The following is a 20,433-nucleotide window of genomic DNA, read 5'->3' on the forward strand; positions in this document are numbered from 1 at the left end:
GGAGTGGGTGGATGAGGTCTAGGGACCTCCTTCTGACATTTGTGGCCAATCAGGAGTCACATCAAGACCTCTGTGACATGAGGAAAATCACTGGCTCAGTCAGCTTTGGACAGTGAACTTTCTGACCAGGGCCGTGTTCTCATTTCAGTTCCCAGGACGGGATTCCAGCACAGATGTCAGAGAAGTGAAACCTCAGCAGAGCTCACTGTGGCCTGAGGAGACTTCACTCTCCCAGCCCACACACTTGCCTTTGGCAGGGCTTGTCTGAACTATTAATAAACTGTCCCCTCTACGCTCTCTCTTGAGGGAACCTATCAGTTCATCTCCGTCACATCCAGCCTCACCCCTGCCAGGCTGAGGAGAAAGGCCTCTGATGTCAGGCAAGAACTCCGAGATGTCTCTGGCTTGGAGCAGAAGCTTCGGTGTCCATTTTCCATGGGAAAGGTCATGTCACTTCTTTTGCAGTGTTTCAAGAGAACAATTCTGGCATGATGCTCTTTTTAAATGCTGATGGTTTCGACGCCCCTGACAAGAAGCAGCAGTGGAGGAGAATGACTTAGGGGCAGAAGACTGCTGAGTATGTAAGGAGAGGCAAAGAATTCTCAAGGACTCGTGAGAAGCTGAGCTTAATTTTTTTATAAAAGTTTATTAATTTATAAAAGTTTCCATTTCCGCCCCTCCTCCCAACACCCTCCCACTCCCCCCACTCCCTCTCCTCCTCCCTCTCCATCCCTAAGAGCAGTCAGGATTTCTTGCCCTGTGGGAAGTTCAAGTTCCTCCCCCCTCCCTCCAGGTCCAGGAAGGTGAGCATCCAAACAGATTGGATCCCCAAAATCCAGTATATGCAGAGGAAGCAAGTCCCAGTGTCATTGTCAATGGCTTTTCAGAATGACCCCGTGCCAGCCACATTCAGAGAATCCGGCCACATTCAGAGAATCTGGTTGGATCACGTGCTCGTTCAGTCCCAGTCCAACTGGCCTTGGTGAACTCTCATTAGATCAGTCTCCTTGTATCAGTGGGTGAACGCACTTCTTACGGTCCTGCCTTTCTTGTTCATGTTCTCCCTCCTTCTGCTCCTCATTTAGACCTTGGAGGCTCAGTCCAGTGCTCCAATGTGGGTATCTGTCTCAATCTCCACCCATCAGCGGGTGAAGGTTCCCTCTGGTCTTGCCTTCTTTGCTCACGTTCTCTTTCCTTCTGCTTCTCGTTTGGACCTAGGGAGTTAAGTCCAGTGTTCCAATGTGGGTCTCTGTCTCAATCTCCATCTGTTGCCAGATGAAGGATCTATGGTGATATGCAAAATATTCATCAGTATAGTTGTGGGCCAAGGCTGGTTCAGGCACCCTCTCCTCTGTACAGAGAACAATCTGGGGATCTCTCCTTGGACCTGGGATCCCCTTTGTAATCAAGTCTCTTGTAAACCCTAAAATGACTCCCTTAGTTGAGATATATACTTCCCTGATCCCATATCCATCCTTCCTCCCTCCCCCCATCCCAATCCCCTGAGCTTTCCCCATTCCTCCCCTACTCCCTTCTCTCTAACCCTCTCCCCTTCCAACAACCCCCCTACCTCCCATGCACCCAAGGTTGCCTGGCACTCTTGTCTATTTCCAATCTCCAGGAGGATAACTACATGATTTTCTTCAGGTTCACCTTATTTAGCTTCTCTAGGATCATGAATAATAGGCTCAAAGACCTTTAATTATGGCTAGAATCCACTTATGAGTGAATACATACCATATTCCTCTTTTTGGGTCTGGGTTACCTCACTCAGTAAAGTGTTTTCTATGTCCATCCATTTGTATGCAAAATTCAAGATGTCATTGTTTTTTACCACTGTGTAAAACTCTAATGTATATATGTTCCACACCTTTTTTAACCATTCTTCCATTGAGGGGCACCTAGGTTGTTTCCAGGTTCTGGCTATTACAAATAGTGCTGCTATGAACATAGTTGAACAAATGCTTTTGTGGTATGATAGGGCATCTCTTGGGTATATTCCCAGGAGTGGAATTGCTGGGTCTTGAGGGAGGTTGACTCCCAGTTTCCTGAGAAACCGCCACACTGATTTCCACAGTGGCTGCACAAGTTTGCATTCCCACCAACAATGGATGAGAGTTCCCCTCTCTCCACATCCTCTCCAGCATAGGCTATCATTGGTGTTTTTGACTTTAGCTAATCTGACCGGTGTAAAATGGTATCTCATAGTTGTTTTGATTTGCATTTCCCTGATCACTAATGATGTTGAGCATGACCTTAAGTGTCTTTTGGTCATTCGAAGTTCTTCTGCTGTGAATTCTCTGTTCAGATCAGCACCCCATTTTTTAATTGGGTTAATTAGAGTTTTAGTGTCTAGTTTCTTGAGTTCTTTGTATATTTTGGATATTAAGCCTTTGTCTGATGAGGGGTTGGTGAAGATCTTCTCCCAGTCAGAAGGTAGCCTTTTTGTCTTACTGACGGTGTCCTTTGCTTTACAGAAGTTTCTCAGTTTCAGGAGGTCCCATTTATTCATTGATTCTCTTATTGTCTGTGCTACTAGGGTTCTACCTAGGAAGTGGTCTCCTGTGCCTATGTCTTGTAGACTACTTTCCACTTTCTCTGCTATCTGGTTCAAAGTGGTCAGATTAATGTTGAGGTCTTTAATCCATTTGGACTTGATTTTTGTGCATGGTGATAGATATGGATCTACTTTCATTCTTCTACAGGTTGACATCCAGTTATGCCAGCACCATTTGTTAAAGATGCTTTCCTTCTTCCATTGCATACCTTTAGCTCCCTTGTCGAAAATCAAGTGTTCATAGGTTTGTGGGTTAATATCTGGGTCTTCTATTCGATTCCATAGGTCGACTTCTCTGTTCTTATGCCAGTACCAAGCTGTTTTCAATACTGTAGCTGTGTAATAGAGTTTGAAGTCAGGGATGGTTATACCTCCAGAAGTTCCTTTATTATATAAGATTGTTTTGGCTATCCTGGGTTTTTTGTTTTTCCATATAAAGTTGATTATTATTCTCTCAAGGTCTGTGAAGAAGTTTGATGGGATTTTGATGGGGATTGCATTGAATCTATAGATTGCTTTTGGTAGAATTGCCATTTTTACTATGTTGATCCTTCCAATCCAAGAGCAGGGGAGATCTTTCCATTTTCTGGTATCCTCCTCAATTTCTTTCTTCAAAGACTTAAAGTTCTTGTCAAATAGGTCTTTCACTTCCTTGGTCAGAGTTATCCCAAGATATTTTATGCTATTTGTGGCTATCGTGAAAGGTAAAGTTTCTCTGATTTCCCTCCATGCTTCTTTATTCTTTGTGTATAGGAGGGCAACTGATTTTTTGGAATTGATCTTGTTTCCTGCCACATTACTAAAGGTGTTTATCAGCTGTAGGAGTTCTTTGGTGGAGTTTTTGGGGTCGCTCATGTATACTATCATATCGTCTGCAAATAACGAGAGTTTAACTTCTTCCTTTCCAATTTGAATCCCCTTGATCCCCTTATGTTGTCGTATTGCTATTGCTAGAACTTCAAGCACTATATTGAAGAGGTATGGGGAGATTGGACAGCCTTGTCGTGTTCCTGATTTCAATGGAATGGCTTTGAGTTTCTCTCCATTCAGTTTGATGTTAGCTGTCGGCTTGCTGTAAATAGCTTTTATTATATTTAGGTATGATCCTTGTATCCCCAATCTCTTCAACACCTTTATCATAAAGGGATGTTGAATTTTGTCAAATGCTTTTTCAGCATCTAATGAAATGATCATATGGTTTTTTCTTTCAGTTTTTTTATATGATGGATTACATTGATAGATTTGCATTTGTTTAACCAGCCCTGCATCTCTGGGATGAAGCCTACTTGATCATAATGGATAATTTTTCTAATGTGTTCTTGGATTCAGTTTGCCAGGATTTTGTTGAGAATTTTTGCGTCGATGTTCATGAGTGAGATTGGCCTGAAATTCTCTTTCTTGGTTGTGTCTTTATGTGGTTTTGGTATCAGGGTAACTGTAGCTTCATAAAAAGAGTTTGGCAATGACTCTTCTGTTTCTGTATTGTGAAATACCTTCAGGAGTATAGGTATCAGCTCTTCTTTGAAGTTCTGGTAGAATTCTGCATTGAAACCATCTGGCCCTGGGCTTTTTTTGGTCGGGAGGTTTTTGATAACAGCTTCTAATTCTTCGCGACTAACAGGTCTATTTAGATTGTTCACCTGGTCTTGATTTAACTTTGGTAAATGGTATTTATCTAAAAACCAATCCATTTCTTGAATATTTTTTCTACCTTTGTGGCATATAAACTTTCGTAGTAAGATCTAATGATTCTCTGAATTTCCTCTGTGTCTGTTGTTATGTCCCCCTTTTCATTTCTGATCTTATTAATTTGAGTGTTCTCTCTCTGCCGTTTGATTAGTTTGGCTAGGGGTTTGTCAATCTTGTTGATTTTCTCCAAGAACCAACTTTTTGTTTCATTGATTCTTTGGATTGTTTTCTATGTTTCTATTTTGTTGATTTCAGCCCTCAGTTTGATTATTTCCAGTCTTCTACTCCTCCTGGGAGAGTCTGCTTCTTTTTTTTCCAGAGCTTTCAGGTGTGCTGTTAAGTCTCCAATGTGTGCTTTCTCCGTGTTCTTTAATTGGGCACTTAGTGCTATGAACTTTCCTCTTAGCACTGCTTTCATTGTGTTCCATAGGTTTGAGTATGTTGTGTCTTTATTTTCATTAAATTCAAGGAAGACTTTAATTTCTTCCTTTATTTCTTCCTTGACCCAGGGATGATTCAGTAGTTGACTGTTCAACTTCCACACGTTTGTAGGCTTTCTGATGTTCGAATTGTTATTGAATTCTAACTTTATTCCATGGTGATCCGACAAGACACAGGTGGTTACTAATATTTTTTTGTATCTGTGGAAGTTTGCTTTGTTACCGAGTATGTGGTCAATTTTCGAGAAGGTTCCATGAGCTGCAGAGAAGAAGGTATATTCTTTCCTATTTGGGTGGAATATTCTATAGATATCTGTTAAGTCCATTTGATTCATTACCTCTAGTAATTCTCTTATTTCTCTGTTGAGTTTCTGTCTGATTGACCTGTCCATTGGTGAGAGAGGTGTGTTGAAGTCTCCTACTATTAGTGTGTGTAGTTTGATGACTGCCTTGAGTTCTAAAAGTTTTTCTTTTACATAAGTGGGTGCTTTTATATTAGGGGCATAGATATTCAGGATTGAGACTTCCTCCTGATGAATTGTTCCTGTTATGAGTATAAAATGTTCGTCTCCATCTCTTCTGATTGATTTTAGTTTGAAGTCAATTTTGTTAGATATTAGAATGGCCACACCCGCTTGTTTCTTAGGTCCGTTTGCTTGGAAAACCTTTTCCCAACCCTTTACTCTGAGTAGATGTCTATCTTTGTGGTTGAGGTGTGTTTCTTGTAAACAGCAGAATGTTGGATCCTGTTTTCATATCCATTCTCTTAGTCTGTGCCTTTTTATAGGTGAGATGAGTCCATTAATATTAAGTGATATTAATGACCAGTGGTTGTTGATTCCGGTTATTATTTTGTGTGTGTGTGTGTAGTAGAGTTTGTGTGTTTCTCTTCTTTGAGTTGTGGTTGTGAAGGGTCGCTAGATGTCTGGGTTATTGTAGGCAGTGTTGGTAATGTTGGATTCCTTGGGTTGCGATTTTCCTTTTATTACTTTCTCTAAGGCTGGATTTGTGGCTACGAATTGTTTAAATTTATTTTTATCCTGGAATATTTTGTTTTCTCCGTTGATAGTGAATGATAGCTTGGCTGGGTGTAGTAGTCTGGGTTTGCATCCATGGTCTCTTAGTTTCTGCAGTACCTCTATCCAGGACCTTCTGGCTTTCATGGTTTCCATAGAGAAGTCCGGTGTGAGCCTGATAGGTTTACCTTTATAAGTTACTTGACCTTTTTCCTTTGCAGCTCTTAATATTCTTTCTTTAATCTGTATGTTTTGTGTTTTGATTATATGGCGAGGGGATTTTTTTTGATCCAGTCTATTCGGTATTCTGTATGCTTCTTGAACCTTCATAGGAATATCGTTCTTTAGGTTGGGAAAGTTTTCTTCTATAATTTTGTTGAATATATTTTCTGGGCCTTTGATCTGCAATTCTTCAATCCCTATTATTCTTAGATTTGGTTTTTTTATTGTGTCCCAGATTTCTTGAATGTATTGTGTAGAGAATTTGTTGGATTTGCCATTTTCTTTGATCAGAGCGTTTATTTTCTCTATGGTATCTTCAGAATCTGAGATTCGTTCTTCTATCTCTTGTATTCTATTGGTTATGCTTGATTCTGTAGTCTCCGTTCGTTTACCTAGGTTTTCCATATCCAGCCGGTTCTTGGTTTGTGTTTTCTTCATTGCCTCCATTTCAGTTTTCAATTCTTGAACTGTTTCCTTTACCTGTTTGATTGTTTTTTTCTTGGTTTCCCAGGGTATCATTCACGGATTTACTCATTTCTTCAAACTTTTTGTTATACTTCTCATCCATTTCTTTACTCATTTCTTCAAACTTTTTGTTATACTTCTCATCCAATTCTTTAAGGGAGTTATTCATATCCTGTTTAAGGGACTCTATTGCTTTCATAATGGCACTTTTTCCCACTTCTTCTGGATTAAGGTATTCAAGTCCTTCTATTGTAGGGTCTTTGGGATCTGGTGTTTTCAGTTGTTTTTCAGATTGTTGGAGGAGGTCTTGCCTTGGCGTCTGCCCATCTCTTCCTTCAAATGCTCTCTATTGGATCTTCTGGTACCGGGTCAGGTTCCCTTGTTGGGCAGGGACTTCACTGACAGAAGGCCTACCTTTCCTCAGGCAGGCTATTGAAACACAGGCACTCCCTCCTTCCGGGATGCACCTACAGCCCAGGCCCAGTGCGCAAGGCAACTAAGCTGGGGAAATTTTATGGCCTCAGGGGGAAGGGAGAAATATAGGAAGGTGTACCTGGATGGAAGCTGGGATGGCAGGCGGGAGAGTTTAGCAGGGTGGAGCCACCACTGCAGGGTGACCTGGGAGTCTAGGGGGGTAGGGAAAGTCTGAACTCTTCCTCGCTGGGCTCCTGCCACGGGCCAGAAGCAGACTCACCCCTCCGATGGCTGTCTGCTAGAAGTCGGTGCCCCTTGCTGGTCAGTAATGTCGCTGAGCTGACACAGGGCCCACCTGTCCTCAGGGAGGCTTTTAAAACACAGGAACTGCCTCCTGCCGGGATGCGCCTGGATGGAAGCTCTTCCTCTTCGGGCTCCTGCTGTGGGCCAGAAGCAAACTCACCCCTCCAATGGCTGTCTGCTAGAAGTCCAAGCTGAGCTTAATTTGATCTTAAGTTAGGCTAAGGCAACTGTTCTTTTAAAACCCACCGTATTGTATTGGACATAAGCATCAGGCAAAGGAGGCAGGATCAGTAAGTCACAGAGCAGCCTCGACAACTTTTCACTCTGTGTGCCAGTCCATGAGCATGGCGCTGGGGGTGCAGAAAAAGAAGTAGCCCAGGGTTCTGCTCTGAAGATTTCACAGTCCAGACAAGAGTGGAATGAGTCAATTCTACAGAGAGTGGTCCCTTATACCAAATCCCTGATGATGCCTAGCCTAGCACTGAGCAGGGCCTCATTCCAGTCTGCTGGCTGGATTACTGTGATACAATGTATCCACACACTCACTCCAGGAGGCACTAGCCTCCCAGACATCCCATGTCCTTTTATATACAATCATGGAGACCCCGTGTTTTCCATCTAGAATCTTACTTTCTCTGTTGACCCTTCTGGAAAACTTTTATGCACTGTTCAGGACCTGGGCCCAATGCCCTATGTAGGGCATTAGGAGATGTCTGTTCATCTGAGTTGGACTTACCCTTGCCTGAGACTACCTCAGCACACCTGCTTGTACATCCAGCATAATCCTAAGTAGATGAGGGCTTGGTTCTAATCATCTGGTGACTGTTTCTAAGTGTTTTGGAACATTGTCTGGGAGCTAGGAATCTGTGTGACTGTGTTTGACCTGCAGCATCAGCTCAGTAAGCACTCATGGCTGGATACAACACAGTGTGTGGTGCTAGGGACCACAGGTCAGGCACCCATCAGGATGCCCAGGTTCCTAGCTCCAAGAACAGAGAGAATGTGGGCCCAGCAGGAAGTTCCTGAAGAGGGACACTGGTGTTGCTTCCCTTCTGTTGTAGAGACAATAGCTCTTGTGTCTCACCCTAGGACACAAGGGAGGTCTTGCTCTCTATGTCTGAGAGCAAGATGAAACTTTGCCTCCTGTTGGCAGTCTTGGGGGTCCTTGACCAAAAGATTTTAGAGTCCTGCCCTAGCCAGACAGTCTGACAGTGTGCATGGGTCTCAAGAGCTCTACCTTCAGGAGTTGCAGAATTCTGATGCATCTCGCTGGTTCTGGAGATGTCACCCTGGCCCTGGCCATCATCCTGTCCCGACTGCACGATGGTGACCACCCCATAACTAATCTCTCTGCTTCAGCCCAGGCTTCTGCATCCACCTTAACCCTTCTGGTTGGCTCTACTTCCAGCAGCTAGAATGATCTTGTAAAAATCAGGCTCCTCTCCTGCTATAAACACCACATGCTTTGTATGATGATGAAAGACATAGAATGTTCATATCACAGATCATAGGTCTCTTTTGCCTTTTGCCCACCCCTAGTCAGCCACATCTTTTTTGCTTTGTTTCCCCCTCATAGACCTTATGGTGTTTCCGCCTCATAGACCTTATGGTATTTTTCCATTGTGCCAAGCACACTCCTGCCTCAGGGTGGCTTTGTGCCTGCTACACTTGCTGAACAGGTGACCTCCCTGACACCAGTTAGATGTTCACAAGGCTCTTTCCCTAGTCTCCTTTCAGGTCTTTGCTCAAATGTTATCCTATTAGAGTAGTCTCCCTGAAGCATCCTATGCAAATTAGGATGCACCACAACCCCAGGGCCTGCCTGGCATCTTATTATGCCCAGTTCTTCTGTAACACTGATCACCAGTAACATGTATATTTATAAATATGTTCTGTCCATCTTTGCCTGCCAAGTTTAGAACAGCAGTAGTTGGGCCGTGTCTACTTACTGAAGGTTTGGGATAGGGAAGGCTTGATGAAGCTGCTTTCCTACTGAAGAGTGAGTCAGGCAGCCAGGACTGCAGAGAATGGCTCTTCCGGACTGACTGAGGTAGACCTCAGAAACTCATAGGGAGAATTCACACATTTCAGAGCACAGAGGAGCAGGAAGCAGGAAGTGAGGTTGGTGGAAGCTGTCCAGCAGGCTGTCACTGGGGTGTGGGACTGCTAAGTGGGTGTTTACAATCAGTTTTCTGTCTGTGGGAACCATGTAAGCCAGGCTACACATGGTCAGTCCCATTCTGGGGACCAACTGTGCACAATGCAACTAAGGAAGTAGGGGCTGGCTAAAATGCAACACCAGCTCTTCAGGGCCCGGAGACAAGAACAACCTCAGTCTTTGGGACATCTGGTAGACCTCACACATGGGCTGAATGGTTGCATAGAACTCTACAGGGAAAGAGTAAATACTGGGGTTTTCATTAGGTACAGAGCCTTGATTCTCAAGGCGTATAAGGTGTGTCCTCTGTTCCTGTCTTTCCCATATTACATACTTCCTATGCCTTCACTATGACTATGTTCTCTCTCTCTCTCTCTCTCTCTCTCTCTCTCTCTCTCTCTCTCTCTCTCTCTCTCTCTCTCTCCATACTGCCTACTAGCTGGTCCAAGGAGGACACCCCATTCTCCACAGCAGCTCAGCTCCATTGTCAATCCTTAGCATCTGTCAATCTTAACTGCACCATTCTGAGAAGAACAATCTGATTGATTGGTTCACCCATGCCCAGCTGGGTACGTCTGGTTCAATCACCAGTGGTACAGGGACGGGAGGGTATAAAACAGTGTGAAGTGGCTCCTTTATCATAGGAAGGGACAGTTGGGGGACACTTTCAAGTTTTTAGTACAGGCATTAGCTGATTCAGGAGAAGGAGACCTTCAACCTGGGTATCTCAGCTCCAAATCTGTATCCAGAGCAACCATGGGGCATGTGAGCTCTGCTCTCCTCGGACTCTCCTCCATGGAGCAGCACCACAAGCTACTGGCAGTGCCTTGGGGCTTTGGAAGGGATGTCACTCACTGGCTGGCAAATCTTGCTTTCTCCTTGTTGATGGGCAGGTCTCCAGGAAGTAGAAACCTTCTGCTTGTGGGCACGATGGCTTGGGGAGCAGATAGCCTGCTGACAATGGAACATACGACATTCATTTAAACACTGGAGATCTGGGTCTGCAAGATGGCTGTGTGGGTGCAGATGTTTGCTACAAACATTGAGTTAAACCTCAAGGGCTCACTCGGTGGAGAGAACCAACTTCCCCAAGTTATTGTCTGTCCTCCACACACAGCACCATATTTGTGAACACCCCTCTGCAAAGGAATAAATAAATGTAAGACTGTTGTAGCTGGGAAGTTACACGAGGGGGAACCCAGTTAACTGGAATACTGGACCTCTGGGCCAACAGGACACTTTCCGGCAGAGTAAGTGGGCAGGGCTTGGGTCTCCTGGAACAGAGCACAGGTGTTGTAATTAATCAGCCCAGACTTGGCCTGCTTCCATCCTAGGACACCTGCTGCCCAGCTACGAGGACCTGGTATCTTACAGAATGAATCTAGGCTGACTGGGGGAGCAACTGGGAGAACCTGTGGGAGTAGGAGTGTCCTGGGGCAGTGACAGTGAACTTACCCTGCCTGTAGGGTTGTCACAGCAGAATCCAGGATGGAGGATGACGGCTGCAAGGAAGAAGATGCAGGCTGACAAGAGACACGCTTTCCCAAACACGACTATATGACTTCCCAAGGTGACACTCCGCCCCAGCTCTCATAACGCTGCAGAATTGTTAATACTGTTTGTCCTGTGACTGTGAAAAGCAAATCAGTGACTGACCCCAGGGCATTTGACCTTGAGTGGGTGGGTCTAGCCTGTGCAACAGTGGGTACTGGCAGGTGGCAGGTCTGTCGACTGCCTTTGTAGACAGTGGTCCTCTGTGCTCACTTCCGATCTGTATTTTTTTTCCTCCCCTCTTCTCTTCTCATTTTTTTTAACCCTCACATCCCTTTCCCTGTCTGATTTGCAAGCCTCTGGGCCAGTTTGAGTGTATGCTCAGGCATTAGGCCACATGACAGTTCAGCACCACGGACAGGGACACGTGCCCTCAGTAGGTCTGTGTCCGCACTTGCCCCAATGGTGAGGTTGGGCTACACTCAGGTCGCTGGCGACTGTATTTAAGCATAAATTGTGTGGCTACTGGCCACCACTGGAGCATTTGGTTCCGGCTGTCCACATCTGTCAGCCTGTGTGTGTTCATCCTGCCACACAGTTTCAGAGGGATGGAGAATGTTCTGGTGACTTCTAGCTTACAAATTATAATTCCTTGATATTTCTACCAACACCAGGGCCCCCTCCCCTTCCCATCTATCAGTGCTCTTTGGGTGGAGTCAGTCGAAGAAGGTTTCTGGTTCTTGGGTGCAAATCTTTCCTTAGAGAACATTCTTTGGAGGCTGGGGAGATGCTCATTCACTGTGCAATCATTAGAACCTGAGTCCAAATCTCCAGTGCCCACGTAGAAAGCCAGGCACTGTTGTGAGCACACTGGGAACCCCAGAACTGACTGCCAGTCTAGTTTCAGCTTCAATGGGAGATCCTGTTTCAGAAGGTAGGCAGCAGTAGAACAGGATGTCTGGCACTCTCCTCTGGCCTCTACATGGGCCCAGGCACCTACACATGCATGTACACCTCTCTCTCTCACACATTCACACATTTGCACATACACACACATGATGAAACATGAGAAAAGAGCATCTTCATATTAAGAGCCCTCACCCCAAAGTAAGCAGTGTGGTCTTTCTGTCTTCCTCGGGGACTTGGATATGACGTGCTCTGGTGTTCAAAGGCTCAATGAATAAATGGGACAGAGCTTGGGTACAGCCCTCATAGACCAGCGCCCTGTCCACAGGCAGAAGCGAGCTTCTCCCCCGTCTCGCAGATGGAAACAGCCCGGCACTTCTGGGAGAGCAGCAGTAAGAATAGATGAGGCTGGTGCCTCCTTCCTCAAGAGCTCAGTCTAATGAGTCACCGCCACGATTCTGCTTACACCGCCAGCAAAGGGACCTGTTTGGTGTGAATAATTCAGTGTTCTGGAGCGTTCTGTCTTCTACTGTGAGCACAACACTGCCAGAGACTTAACTACTCCCAGAACTAACTACTCCAAGCAGAACTCGACTCTGCTTAGCCTCTGAGCCAGAAAGCACTTGGGAAAACTGGAAAGAGAATAGAAAAGGAAAACACTTCCCCCACCGACGCCTTCCTAGCGCACAGCAGTGTGAGGCCTTTCTCTCCTCAAAGCTTCAGACTTCTTCAGGGAAGATTTTGGTTTGTTTGGATTTTTGTTTTGTTTTGTTTTAACCTGAAAATGAAGTTTCATACTAAACAATTAATTTTAAATGTAAGACCCCAGCTTGGGCGGATGATCCTGCTGTCTCTGCCCAGAGAGACCTGGCCACTTTCAGTCCAAACTGTTATCTGCTTGTGTGACCTTGGTCAAGTTGCTTCCCTTCTCTGGGCACACTTGTAAACTAAAATTAGGTTTAGAGGTCAGAAAGTCCTTTTATTTTAGTGGTGTATATGTGAGAGCATGTGTATATGTGTGAGTGGTGTGTGTGCATGTGTGTGCATGCGTGTGTGCTTGTGTGTGTGCTAAGAGGTTACTGTGAAGGAAGTCAGGCCCATGTGCACAGAATCCTCCCCTCTTTGCAGCCTTTGAGAATCCTTGCTACACTAACATCGATTTTCTAAAATCACCCACCTCAGAGAGACTATGAGGCATTTTTCTCTTGTTGTCTGCATTATTTAACTTAACACAGCAGCCTCCAGTTCCATTCATTTTGTCGCAAATGTAATGACATGAACATTTTGGGTTGATACTAATGGGTAATGTGTAAACACATTTTTTACCTGGTCACGTGATGCCAGGCACTGAATAGATTCCCTGTCTCCGCTGACAGGAATGATACAGCCATAGCTTGGATGCAGGTGTTTCTAAAGTGTGGCTACCATTTGTTCTGGAATCCAGTCACCCAGGAGACAGATTGCTGAGTCAGTGGATGGAGCTCTCTATTTCTTGGGGAACCTCCATCCTTTTCTCTATCCTGATGTCACCAGTTTGTCTGTTCTCACAGTGGTGGGTGAGAACCACATCCTCAAGGGCATTTTGGTATTTTGACTGTTGATGGTAACCCTAGTCCCAGTAAAGTGAGGTAAGATCTCACAGAGGATTTTAATAAAATTATGCATTTTTAAATCACAAATTTGTTGGTTGTTTGAATTTCTTCTCTTTTAAAAGTGTCTATTTATATCCTTCTTCCATTTTAAACTGGGTTTATTATTGATGTCTCAAGTCCCCTATACAGTCTGCGTAGCAACTCTTTTTCAGATGAGGAATTTGTGACATTTTTTAAATCCTATAGATGTTGATCTATGTGCTGTCAGTCAAGTTCCTGGGTAAGTATAATCATGATACATTATAGACATATCCCGACACATTATAGATACATCCAGATACATTATAGACATATCCTGACACATTATAGACACATCCAGATACATTATAGACACATCTTGACACATTATAGACATGTATGAAATTCCCAAGAAATAAAAAACATAAATAAATTGAAAATTAAAACTCAAAAAAAAAAAATAAACCAGCACAAACTCTGGAAAAGGTCCCAGGACTGCTTCAAGGAGGAATCCCGCAGTCCCGCAGCAGGTGCTCAAGGTGGAGTCGGGCGGGGAATGTTTATCCTCTCGGGACAGTGCTCACTTGAATGTATCAGCCAGCACCGGAGGAAAAACCAACAGCACAGCAGATATGGCACAGAACAAAACATAATGGAACCGGCACGCTCCATTGCTGATGCTTTTGATTCTCAGCCCGCAACAGGATCCAACACTCTAAATAAAGCATTCAGGCAAATCCAAGGCACAACTGAGCAAGCTGGAGGCGACCACATCCATTTGCTCTCTGGATTACAAGAGAATGGGCTTTAAATAGTATTTCTGGGGTGTTTACAGACCTGCAACTGCTTGCTTGAGAGGCGGTGGGTGTGGAGAGAACCCTGAACATACACTGTAGGATTTGCAACCAGCTGATAGGCCATGCTTGGAGGGGGGGTCATGGAAAGATTTATAGCTGTTGACCAGAGAAATATACCCGTGCTGTGAAGAAAGGGGAGTCTGGGCTTTTATCTGAGGATCTGTGTGCACACCGTGTGTAATTCATGACAACCACTGCGTAACTTCAACACCAATGCAGTTGGCGCAGACCTCACAATACGTGACCCAATCCTTCAGGACTGTCCCCACTTCACTTAGCAACCACTCACCCCAGGTGGCTACGAGCCACCCACACTTCTGCCCAGACAGTGTCTAATTTGAGGATTCCCGTGTTCCCTGCCACTCCAGTCACCCATGGGAGGCACTGACAGCGTCGTGGTGACCACTGGTGATTCTGATAGAAAGGACACAGCTCAGGAGCAACCATAACAAGAGCTGTGTAGTCTGGTGGGGGCGGGGAGGGGACAGAGCTCTACTCTGTCCCATGGAATTGGCACACCCCACGTTCCCACCACTGAAACCTTAGCAGAAACAAGTCATACGTCTGGGCTTGCATCCCCCTCCACATTTCCTCCAGTGCCTCAAGTGTGGGGATAAAATTGCCCTGTTCACCTGGGTTTCCAGGTCCAGGTGACATCATCTTGAGATGTAGTGAGAAGGGATGCACATGGAACTTCAATTTTCAAAGGGAAAGCTCCCACCATCAGCTGCGTTTCGTTCCCACAACTGCCATGATCTGCACGTGGGGGACTCACGGGAGGAAAATTCCTTTTCAGGAACACTTGGAGTTTTTCAAATTGTGGTGGGTTTTGGGGGGTAGTTTTGTTTGTTTTCTTGCTTGGTTTTCCAAGACCTGGTCCTCTGTGTAGCCCTGGCTATTTTGGAACTTACTCTGTAGACCAGGCTGACTTCAGACTCATAGAGATTCATCTACTTCTACCTCTTGAGTGCTGGGATTAAAGGCTTGTACCACCACCGCCCAGTTGATTTGTAGATTTTGAACACATATCATGAGATACCCTGAACCCATCTTGGAACACAGAATCATGTCTGTAGCATAAGCAAATTATGCATGAGGCATGAAGATAATTTTATGCATTATTGACATGATTTTGTGCATGAAACTGAGTTTCATGGTATAGGATTTGACAGTGATGGTGTTGTGTTCCCGTCCCAGAAAATTGGAATTGTGATGCATTTGATATTTTGTGTGTTTTCAGTCTGTTTTTAGACGATAGAAATAAGCATTATAAAAGAATAGACAGCCCCCATACACACACACACACACAACACATGCATGTACACACATACACATACACATACATGCACACACACACACAGAGTCCCACTGTTGTTTTTGAACTAGATTCAGATGTGGGATTCCCCTCTGTACGCTGTGAATATCACTGATTAATAAAGGAACTGCTTTGGGCCTATAGCAAAGCCATAGGGGAACAGAGCTTTGGGGGGACCTAAACTGAATGCTGGGAGAAAGGAGGTAGAGTCAGAGAGAAGCCGTGGAGCTGCCAGAGACAGACATGCTGAAACTTTGCTGGTAAGCCATGGCCTCGTGGTAATGCACAGATTAATGGAGATGCATTACATTAATATGTAAGAGTTAGCCAATAAGAATCTAGAGCTAATGGGCCAAGCAGTGAATTAAATAATGCAGTTTCTGTGTGATTATTTTGGGATTAAGTGGCCAGGAACCAACAAGAGGCTTCCTCGCAACAAGATTCGAGACAGTCATATGCTCCACGGGGTGACTTGGTGCAGACACCACCTGACCATACGAGGAAGGCTGAGTGAGGTGCTCGTCTGTCTTTGGATATCACTCATCTAATGTAAGCAGACAGTGAGCTGGTATCTCTGGATGAGACCTCAAGGGTGCAGTACTCCATGTGCTGATGTCACTGCCTCCTGGGCACCACACTTTAAAACTGGTAAAGCAAAGTAACTGGTGACGACATCTCATGTTCCAGGACACCCCATGCATCGTCACGTCCTCTGAATAGTGCACTTTTTTTTACTTTTATTTAAAAAAAATTAAAAATATTGATACAGGGTTTCACTATGTCACCCTTGCTGGCCTAGAACTCACTGTATAGGTCAAGCCAGCCTTGAACGCACAGAGATCTACCTGCCTCTGCTTTCCAAGCACTGTGGTTAAAAGTGTGTACCACCACACCTGGCCAATTTTTTTATATATTTTTTGTTGGGTGCATGCACATGTGTGTGCCATAGTACAAGCATAGAAGTCAGAGGACAGCCTTTGGAAGTTAGTTCTCTCCTTCTGTCGTGTGGAATTTGGGACTTGAACTCAGGTCCTCAGGATTAGTGGCAAGGGTCTTTGCCTGCTGAGCCATACTTTCATACAAATCACCTCAAACCCATTTTAAAAACAGACATTTTCAATTAGACCACACTGGCACATGCCTTTAATCCCAGCACTCTACAGGCAGAGGCAGGCGGATCTCTGAGTTCAAGGCCAGCCTGGTCTACAGTGCAAGTTCCATGACAGGCTTTAAAGCTGCAGAGAAACCTTATCTCGAACATCCCCTGGCCCCCCAAAAGAACCACACACCCATAGCATCTGTGCTTTGAGTGTCTTCCTTTGGTGCCTTTGCCATGTTGAACTGTGGGTCTGTTCTCCATGGAATTGACAGGCTAAAATTAGGGAAGTTTGTGGCACAGGTTTGATCCTGAAGTTTCTCCCAGTGGCTGTTTGACCATGTGTGATCTTGAGAGGTTCCCTGCTGCTGTGTGCTTTGGGGTGGAGCTGCTGCCAACTCCTGTTGGGAGTGGGGACTCCTGCTGGTCCTCTGCCTGGGCTTCATAGATTCCTTTAAGACCATGTCATTCTGTTCTCCTGACATTGCCTCGGCGACTCTCTTTGTTTGGGATGTTCTCATGTCTCTCCCATTTGATTCATTGAATTTTCTTCCTTTCTACAACTTGGGATTCTCTTTGTTTTAGTTTTTGATTCACGCTCTGTATCCAAAGCTTTGGGTTTGCATTTTTCTGGGTTCAGAGTGGGAGAGGGTCAGGATGACAGCAGTGTTTGCATCTTCTGGGTGCCTCTGAGCTCCCGCTGACAGTCCTGGACGATGGCCCGAGGTGGAGGAACAGTCTAAACGATGGTAACTACAGAGGCTAGCAAGACAGCACAGGGCACTCGTGAGCACATGGCAAACAAGCAGCTATAAATGTAACCGCCCAGAGCTAAGGCCCAGGTGTTGCTGCAAGCACATGGCACAAACTGTACCTGAGACGGGAGTCATTCTGCAAATGGAGAGACTGTACCAGAGCTGTTGAGAAACAGAGTCCAATGTGATGTGGCAAAGATGGGTTTGAAGTGTGGGATTTCAACCCCAGGTCTCAGCATCCTCACCAAAGAACCATTGCCACTAAAAGTCACCAAGGAGAAATTCCTAGTGTGTGCTCGCTCTCCATTAGGAGTCAGCCCAGGAGGCTGACTGTCCTGGCTGTCCACACTACCAGAACTTACCCTACAGACACCACGCTTCTCACTTGTATCTATACAGTGCAATGGCATGGGAAAGCATTAAAGCCACACAGCCTTGGTCCCATCCTCAGAGACGTCAGCTGAGTAAGTTCATCCAGGGCTTCGGGAGTTTGGAGAACTCTGGGTCCTCTGGTGTGTGACCAAGGCTTACAGAGCTGTTTACAGCGTTTCCTGGGACACTGCTGTGACAGATAGAGCAGGGGCTTCCACAGCTGCAGGCCTGGGTGGTTTGAATAAGAATGACCCCCATAGGCTCACATATTTGAATGCTTAGGGAGTGGCACTATTAAGAGGTGTGGCTTTGTTGGAGGAAGTGTGACACTGGGGTGGACTTTGGAGTCTCAAATGCTCAAATCAAACCCAGTGTCTCTCTCTTTTCCTGCTGCCTGCTGATCCAGATGTTGAACTCTCAGCTACCTCTCCAGCACCTTGTCTGCCTGCATGCTGCCCATGTGTCCTGCCCTGATGACAAAGGACTAAACCTCTGAACTGTAAGCAAGCCGCAGTTCAGTGCTTTCCTTTATAACGGTTGCTGTGGGACAGCTGGATGTGGTGGTTGCATGCCTTTGTCCTAGCACTCTGGAAACAGAGGCAGACGGATCTCCATGAGTTGGAGTTCAACCTGGTCTATAAAGTGAGTTTCAGGACAGCCAGGACCATTATACAGAGAAACCCTGTCTCAGAGAGAAAGAAAGAAAGAAAGAAAGAAAGAAAGAAAGAAAGAAAGAAAGAAAGGAAGGAAGGAAGGAAGGAAGGAAGGAAGGAAGGAAGGAAGAAAGACAGGAAGGACGGAAGAAGGAAGGAAGAAAGAAAGAAAGAAAGAAAGAAAGAAAGAAAGAAAGAAAGAAAGAAAGAATGAATTTCCATAGCAATAAAAGATTGACTTGCCAAACCCTGAAAACATTCAGGAATCAAACTCCATTTGAGAATAAACCACATCTTGGGCACAGCCTGTGGGAACCTGGGTGCTGGGCTCCCTCTCCAGAGCTTCAGGTTGGGAAGGTCTCAGCTGCAGTCTGAGAATGTGTGTCCTCAGCATCCGTGTTCCTCCTGCTCCTGACTGATCCTTCAAGGTCCAGAACTGACCTTATCTTCTTCTATCCCGGGAAAGCATGCTTCACCCGTGTTGCTGGCCCCAGGCCTCCCTGTTCTGTTGACATTCTGCTCTTCAGAGTCACGACAGTCTCTCCTTCTCCGGGTCTTCTAGGACTAGCCTTCCTGGGTGGTATCTTGTCTCCTTTCTAGCCAAGCTCCTGGGGCTGCTCCTGCCCTGGACCACTCATAGTGATAATGAATCACAGACTTTAAAGCCTGAAAGATGCTCAGAGAGCAGCAATTTCAAACGCCGCCTTTTATATAAAAGAATTCTCTTTATTTCAAAGAAAATAGTCCAGGTGGTGATGCCTCAAGCACACGGGGCGAGGGGGTGCGGAGTAGCTCAGTTTAGCAGTACTGGTCGAACAAACACAAGGCCCTGAGTTCAGCCCTTGGAACCCATGTCTGGGAAAACAGCTTCGCTGATGCCTGTGACCCTTCTGCTGGAGGTGGATCTCTGGGGCTCATTGGTCAGCTTGTCCAGCCAAATCTGTGATCCCCAGGTTCAGTGGAAGCACCTGATGAAAAGAAAAAACCCAGTTGAGGGGGTTGCAAGCTCAGTGGTAGGGCATGTCCCTAGCATATGAGAGGCAAACCCAAAAGAAACTAAATTGTCAAAGTTTTGGGGGGCGGAAGTGATGACTCATCAGTTAAGAGTTCACATTATTCTTCAGCAGACCTGAGATCAGTTCCCAGCACCCACATGGAGTGACTCACAACAACCTGAACTCTAGCTGTAGGGATCAAATGCCCCCTGGCTTCTGAGGACAACTGCACACATATGATTTCTCCCTTCCTCCCCCTCCCACATACACACACATACTACCACACGCACATAATCACACACACACACACACACATACGCACACTCATACACACATTCACACATATATAATCACACACATACTCACCATACACACACACTCACACACTGACAGTCATAAGAAAATAAGTAAGGTGAAAAGTGACTGAAAAAGGCGTTGACCTCTGACCTTCATATATGCATGCACAAGTGCACATATATGCACATACCACACACTGAGAGAAAATGGAAGGAAGGAAGGCAGGAAGGCAGGCAGGCAGGCAGAAGACTTGGTTTCTAAGGAAGACAGACATACAAACATTAGGGAGTGCTCTAGTCTGGGATACGCCTGGCCTGTTTGGGATACGCCTGGCCTGTCTGAGGTAAAGCCTACTGGGAACTATCTTCGCTTCAGGCAATCAGAGACTCATAAAACCCGTGCCTCGTGAACAGCTCCACCAGCCTCCTGAAGAACATTGTGGAGAATCCAATTGTTCCAGCAATACAGAGAACATGCTCCTCTAGAGACCTCCCCCAACACGGGGAAGCCTCAGCCAGGAGAGCAGAGCTCAAGAAAACCGAGGCCGATGCATAATGCAAGAGCCAGCTTGCCCCTGACTTAATTCTATTTTGTTAAGTAATGATGGAATATAAATCCGGGATGGGAGAAGATGGGATCCGCAGCTATATTTGATCAAATGCCGATTGCTGTTGCTTCCAGCTAAGCAGTTGGCTTCATAAACAGACACATAAATCAAACATCCAAATGGCAAATGAGAAGTCAGGACCAGGAATGAAAGATGACAGGCTGGTCCCGGCTGGGATGTTCATGGGGGGGCATCTGTGGTGGGGAACCGTGCCC

This window comes from Myodes glareolus, chromosome 2 (genome assembly GCF_982192425.1).
Source record: "Myodes glareolus chromosome 2, mMyoGla1.1, whole genome shotgun sequence".
Classification (NCBI taxonomy): Eukaryota; Metazoa; Chordata; class Mammalia; order Rodentia; family Cricetidae; genus Myodes; species Myodes glareolus.